The sequence below is a fragment of the Tachypleus tridentatus genome, chromosome 9 (genome assembly GCF_004210375.1).
Source record: "Tachypleus tridentatus isolate NWPU-2018 chromosome 9, ASM421037v1, whole genome shotgun sequence".
Taxonomy (NCBI): Eukaryota; Metazoa; Arthropoda; class Merostomata; order Xiphosura; family Limulidae; genus Tachypleus; species Tachypleus tridentatus.
This window is the reverse complement of record NC_134833.1, coordinates 134,435,042-134,443,079: the sequence shown is the minus strand read 5'-3', so window position 1 is coordinate 134,443,079 and position 8,038 is coordinate 134,435,042.

Here is an 8,038-nt window from a genome sequence, read left to right as displayed (position 1 = left end):
AAATAGATATTACATAATAACATAATAAGAATGCAATTCAATGAGAATGAAACCTTTTACATTAATTTAAAATACAATAAGTTAAAATACAAAAAAAGAACTTCATAATAAATACAAAGATAAAGGCTTTTATTGTAAAACCACTACCACTAAAATTTAAATACCACTCGATAAAATGAGTGTTTTGCACAGAATCATAATAGGAATAAAAAAATGTGAAGATGTAATACATGTACACAACAAATACTCTTATATATATATATATATAATAAAGGAAAAAGCATAAGAAATACTCAAGACATACTTACACAGTTCTCATTGAAGAAAATGATATTGTGACTTCTATTTACGGTGGAATTTTGGGCACCTGCCACCAAATTTTTAGCTTCAGCAGACATTGGACACAATGTCTAGCAATGTCTTCATTGTTTAAAAGGTAGACAGACTGACAACTAGCTGTTCTGTTTTGGTTGGCATCTCCACTCGACTCTTCTGTAATGTTATTTTTCTATGAAGCAATAGAACTTTGGGAATATTCAACAACAAGGGGTAGAAGACCAGAGGCTAGTAAAGGAACATGATAGCTAAACGCATCCATGATTTGATTTTTTGACGAAAGTCCAGATTCCATTGTAAAGTCAGTTGAATTCCATTGGTCAAAAATTCAGTTGAGAGTGTAAGATAAAATGTGTCAGAACATGTGATTATACCCTTGAGTACTACGTTAGATCCTAGCAAGCGACATGTCTATAGCTTAAAGTGTACTCCCTCATTATAGCACCCATAGATTATACACTTCAAGAACCTGATAACTTCCTGAGCCCAAGCTTTACGGATCTTTATCTGATCAGCTTCATATAGCAATGCTGCTCTCTCTTCTCCTTTCATGTCAACTGGAGCACAAGCCTTAAATATGGCCTCATTTTCTTCTTACTGTCTGGTTGTACACAGAAATTGTTCAGTTTAAGTAAGAAGGAATAGAAGTTAAGTTTGCAACTGGTTTCCTCACATTTGAGTTGATTTGAATTAAAATCAGCCACACTTTTGACTATTAGCCTTTGCCAATGCTTTCATAGTCTTCCTCTATAGATTTTTTTCCATATATAAGTTATATACTAATTTTTTGTGATGTGGGTGTTACTTCCTTCTTCCCGTTAACCTTTTAGACATGTACTTTTTTAACATGTTTAATTTTATACGCGTGTTCTGTAATATAAAGTACATCTCTAAAACCATTCGAAGTAGCTCATGTGGAAACAATTGTTAGGTGCAACCCGAAGATTTAAGTTCGTCAAATGATTTAACTAATTTTTTTTATCTGATGACATTATATTTCCAATATAGTGGTCATATTTGAGATATCTGTAGTTTATTCATTTGTTTTCTGGCTTGACACAAATAAATCATTTGGTTTGGTCCTGGAAGTATACGTATGTATGTGTAGTTGTAAACCCACCTGTACCAGCAATGACAACAGTTATGTAACTATTACGTTCTGCACAATGTCCATGAGAACTCCCTTGAAATTTGGCCCTTTTAGAAACTTGAATCTCGTAACCACCATCATCACTGGCTCCCACAAGCCCTGCTTAGGCATCACTAATATAACTGTCCAAATCAGTATCAGTTATATTACGCTCAAAATCATCAAGAATTTGCATAAGTTCAATTGTCTCTTTAAACATGACTATTGAAGCAATTTGATGTAATTTCGAGACCGTTTTCTCATAAATACTAAACAATTTTCGATGTAAATATTACCGATAGTTGGAATAGCAACGTACGCCATGTTGAATACTAATTGGTGGTTGAGATTATGAACTATGCAGAATAAGCTTTGTACATTAATTTTGTTTTCTCGATTCGTTTTTCTAGTGAGAAATTCGAACCACATTATGTGTACATCATACGGTGACAGGTGCGTCTAAATGGTTAATATACATACATATCCCTTAATATTGCATCTTGTAATGAAACAGTACAAGAGAGACTATTTGCTTATTAAGAAATATTTCAATATACCTCACTGGAAATGTCCCACTTACAATAAAACAAATCATTGGGTACATCATTTGCATATTTGTGCTAACATGTGAAGCACTTTCTATAGTCCCACCATGGCCAGGTGGGTTGAGGCGTTCGACTCGTAATCTGAGGGTCGCGGGTTCGAATCCCCATCACACTAAACATACTCGTTCCTTCAATCGTGAGGGTGTTATAATGTGACGGTCAATCCCACTATTCGTTGCTAACAGAGCAGCCCAAGAGTTGGCGGTGGGTGGTGATGACTAGCTGCCTTCCCTCCAGTCTTACACTATTAAATTAGGGACAGCAGTGTAGCTTTGCACGAAATTCAAAAAACAAATAAACGCTTTTTATAAATTTTGTTTACCCCTCATAATTTTATTTACTGGTAAATGTTTAATTCAACATTTAAACATTTTTTCTAAGTGTAAAAAAATGTGAAACTAGGTTTTTCTTTCTCTGAACTATATTCCCGATCCTCTTTATGCTAATTTCATAAATATGATATAGTAAATTACATACCCAGCGTAAATTTTACTTTCAAACTTGAAAGGTTTTTCTTTGTAACATTAACGAAAAAATAACAAATACACTACGTCTTTGAATAATTTTTCTAGATCAGTTATTATAAATAACCTAATATGCATCTATTTTTTTACTGCTGAGACCAAATCCTTTGCCTCCACGCTCTTTTTACTTTAAATATCTCCTTTGTAGCTTATAGATTCAGCACATCCCAAGTAATTAGATCAAATATTTAGTGAGGACAGAATGGTATGCTACATAGAGTTTCTGTCCACTCAACCAAAGTATGGGAGTTATTCTTTCAAAATATTGGATTACTTTTTGCATCAGAAAACTCACTCTGTGATTTGGAGAGCAAAGGGTCACAATATCCTTTCGATCACTTATTTTTCTATCTTATGATTCTCCTACCTTTGTAATCGAATATAAATCACACAAATATATTTATATGTTGTATAACCACCTGATAACTTGGAATAGCGATCATGCAGATAATTGAGTAGACACCATCTAATATTCCATAGGTATATTATTTAGTAAACTCTGTTTCAAGCTCAGAAAGCAAGAAACGTTAATGTTTTAAGTCACTAATTACTTAGTGATTGTCTTTGTTGTGAAGCAAATCAAGCGATAAACACAAAATATGGGGCTTGCATCATATTTAAAATGTCATCTGATAGCTCAGTAAGCAATTAGCACAATTTCTTTTCACATTTCAGTATTTCATTTTAATTATTGTCCTAGTTTAAGCCCACTGTACCTTTTGCCGAGTAAACAACTCTAACTGACTGAGGTCGTCCATAAGTGACTTGTTTAGTTCTTCTTGGCTATTTGTCCTTAGATTATACCAGAGCTGAGGTTTTGGTGTTCTGGCCAGTGACAGGTGTAGTACTGTAGAGGCCTTCACAAGTAATATTGGATTTGAAAGGTGGAAATTTATGTTGATCACTTTCATATGCCCCTGCATCCCTAAACTCCTCCTCTTGGTAGCTTCAAGTACTTCTATATCTAGAACAATACATTCTTTCTTTAAATGCATTATTTTAAACTCTTATCAACTCAAAAGATCAAGTAAGGGTTAGTATGCATTTTTCCAATAACAGAAAGTCTGAAATATATCTTGTAATCACAGCAACACAATTTTCTCTTATCCAAGAGGCAAGCACATTAGAAAGGTCAAATGGCAGGATTCAAAACATTATTCAAGCCACCCGTCATGCTAAAAACAGGCTTATATTTGCTCTCGACTTACCAGTGTCCAGAAACTAGACCAAGTATATTAATTTATTGCGGTCATTCTCAGTTTATCCAGACATTCGTTTTGTTGTGGAAAGGCAACAACATGAGTTACCACATATCAACTAAAATCAGTCTAGAACCCGAGTGTACCTTTCTTCTTATTGGCAATGGGGTGGTTGCTATACTGTGTAAACTGATATAATATTCTGGTGGATAAGTTACGCTATATCCATTTCTAGTCGGAATTTCCATAAACTTGCGTGCAGCTATTTGTATGTGACCTGTAGCTTTACTAATAGAGGTAGATTTACAGCTACCACTAGTAGAATATAAGGAAATGATCAAGTGCTCTTTAGGGGTTGTATAGTCTCACTCTTTAACATTTACTTTTCCTAACACTGGTCACGTCCAAGGAAAGCTGTTTGTATAATTAAATATACGTATTATGTAACTGTTGTTCAAGACAACTGACCATCTGGTTTTACAAATTTACTGGAATATTCAGCCAACAAATCATTAACTTATTTCCTCTGCATTAAGTCAAGATTGTCTGTACAGTACTAAATAAGCATTCTCAGATGTATTGGTAACCACATATTCACTTTTAAATGTATTGCATCATATGCAAATCTAACGTTTCTGCTAGCGTTAGTTCCAATCTTTTTCTCTTGATTATGACCATTCCAAAGTAAAGCTGGATGACAAATTGTCCACAACCGCAGAATAATACGTGGATTTTATCCTTCCTTGGAATAACTGTTTGAAGTAGCGTTGATTACCTGCTGGACAGAAAGCAGTGTACGTAATACATGGGATCTATCATTATTTTATACTTCACCAACATATTATACCCCATTCTCAGTGAATCACAGAACACAACTATGTATGTCAAGACACTGTAATCCTCTTAATCACATACACACATGTAGTTCATTGTTCTTGAGCAAAATTTAGCTGACTTTGGATAAATTTTCCATGGAACATCAGTTCATTAATTGTACAGAAAACTGGCTGATAGTTTCTGCAGCACGTATATCCTCATGATGCCGGTACCAGAACCAGTATCATAGATGAATACCTTCACATAGCTAGAGACTTGTCTCTTCATTTATTTCTAGTCTGTTGTCATTTGCAGGGACAAAGTTTGTACCCATTAGCTGGAGTGCTAGTTTTGCTCAGAAAAACAGCGTTTTGGCCACTTTTGCACCAATCAGGAACTTCATCTTTTGCCTATGTGTTATTACAAGTACCTACCAAATTCTACTCAAATCTGAGATAGCTGGGCTGAACATAAAATCTTCTGGTAGAAGCTGTCTCTTGTACTTATCCAAGTCGGTAGGCAGACCGACTTAGGTCTGTTAATTTTCTACAGCCATATCACCAACATTTACTGCTTGCTGTTGGCTTTCGTGAAAATGCTCAGTCTTAAGACAAAACCAATAGTTTTGTCAACCTGGTAACTCAGCATGGTACAAATAGTTCACACCAAAGTGATTCAATATGCAACATATAACGCATTTATTTTGTTCCTTTTCTCCAGAATGACATCTGGATGAAGGCATCATTGACATAGGTTGCAGCATAAGAACTATAGAAATACCGTTATAACCCTGTTCATTTACTAGGTATTTTAAAATGCCACATCAATGTCCAAATGCATAGTTGGTAGTAAATTTGGGGTCACTGTACGAAAATTGTGGAGACAGTCCAAGTTTAGACCACCGAAGAAAACTTGGAAGGTTCATAGTGCAGTTTGCAAATGTGTTTGTTTGATGAGATGACTGGCAGGAAAAAAGAAACACCATCCAAAGTCATATCGATAGAGGACATACAGTATTAGGCAATCATCACAAAGGCGCTCTTGAAGAATCATGGGCATATTCAGGACTGAGATAGCTTGGATGTTGAAGTGTTAAATCATTTAATTTTTAGATAGTGTTTTGTCATGCCAGTAATAATAAATAAAGAAGAAAGGAAAATCATTGTAAGGTCTAGTACGGATTTTCAGTAATTTGGAGTAACAATATGCATTGTTATATCCTTGTACTGATTAGTTTCTAAATGTGGCAAAAGGATCCTTATGTTTTAATTCACTAGATATTGTGTTTGGCTACTGATAAGTCTAACCAGATGATGAAATAAGAGCGAACATTGCTTTCAGCTTTGAAAAAGCATATATAAGTGTCAGTTTATGCGATTCAAACTGACTGACTGCATCAGCTACTTTTGTCTCACCGATATAATAGAACATACAATCACAATAGAACCTATACAAATCAAGAATATTTTTTAGTTCGGTCGCAAGTTTCAAGCAACAATTTTAAACCTGGGTTGGAATTTCAATGTGTACCACAAGTAAGTTTTAATTTGAAGTCAGAAAAATAATATCTCTTACATGCACAGAATTTCTTGAGTATATAGTGAGTAGGGAAAAGGTGTTTGTAGATCATATTAAAACAAAAAAGCAGTAGAATGCTCAAACTTAAGAAAAAATAGGAAGTCGTAAGCACATTCTTGGCTTTTTCATCATATTATTAATGCTTTGTTACTATAGCAGCATATAACCATTGGCGTTAACCATTATCAAATCCTATTGTAGATTAATAGATTGTACAAAGTGGTTCTAATTACATAGCAGTTGTAAAGCACTATTTTATGGGAAAGATCTACATCAAGAGTAGATTAGGCATCACTTGAGTATTTCATGGATTTTGGAGAAATGGAAAGTATGAATATACATTGGAAAAGAACTTTGCGTAAGTACATCTGCACTGTAGCACAATTGACAGCGTCAAAATTCAGAAAGACTTACTAGCTAATATATTAATATGTGGGTTGTTGTTTATTTGGATCCTGGATATAATGCTGTTTTGAAATCTGAAATTTTAATTATGAAAATGAACTATGCAGATAAGCAAGATTACACTGACTAATGGATTCTCAATGTGAGAAGAAAGAAAGAGTGGAGCAGTTAAAGGACCCAAATTCCCTTAGATCTTTCGTGTATTGTAGTGAAGCTAATATGATTGTATGGAATGAAATCAGTTAGAAAAAGCCAATTTTGCATAGAAAACTTAACAAAACTAATATATGACGCTTACTAAAACGTTTATAAGCTAGGAACATTTTTAAACTTTAAGTTAAATGTTCTTTCGAGCTGTTATGAGACAAAATATACAGAACATTACTTACTTTAATACTCTGTAGTTACCTTCTCCCTATACACAGGCATGTGTAAAAGAATAAAACAGACGTGGAGCACTGATTTCTGCCTCGCTTGTAGCAGTAAAGAGAGAAGTAAATAGCTTGAAAATTTTCTAATAGGTCATGCAGCATCATAGGTGATTCTTTATCATACATAAAGTCACCATTTTGATGTTTTTACTGCAACAAGTTGATGGTAGTTAACTGCTTGAGGGCTATCTGCACTAACTGTCCCTAATATGGCAGTGGTAGACTAGAGGGAAGGCAGCTAGCGAACACTATCCACTGTCAACTCTTGGGCTACTCTTTTATCAATGAATAGTGAAATTAGCAATAACATTATAACAACCTCCAAGCCTGAAAAGATGAGCTTGTTTGGTGGTAAGGAATTGAACTCGTTATCCTCAAGCTGAGAGTAAAATGAATGAACTAATAAGCCATGCAAAGCCTTTACTTGGCTAAAACACTGTCAACTATTAAATTTGTCAAAATGCGTGTGCCGATAAACACTGAACATTCTCACAGTACTCATTTTTCAGGTTATTTCTCTATTTAAATATAAGGAAGAAGGTGAAAAGCTAAATAATCAGACATGATCAGAATTGCACACCTTTATTTATTTCTTCTGATGATCTGGATGCATCACTTACTACATTTCAGAGGATACCATCCATATGTAAAGATCCATATGTCTGTTGGATGCCCATTGGGGTGAGTGTACATGAAAGATATATCATACAAATGAAATCTAGCCTCACCTTCATTGGGTGTCAGATTCTGTATTGGGCAGAATTTTTATAGTAGGTGTCTGTCACTTGTTGACGATAAATTCAATCAATAATAAACTTGTTTTTAAATGATATATTCAAAGCAAGCCAAACTTATGTACAAAAACTTGTTACACTATTAGTTTTCACAGTTCTATCTAGAATTTTGAATGATTGTCTCTTTTTCATCGAAGTCCACACAGGTGTGTTCACTTACTTTAGAACACCCATTGACAATACTTCTTTATCTCTGTTGTTAAGATACCATTGTGAAATTC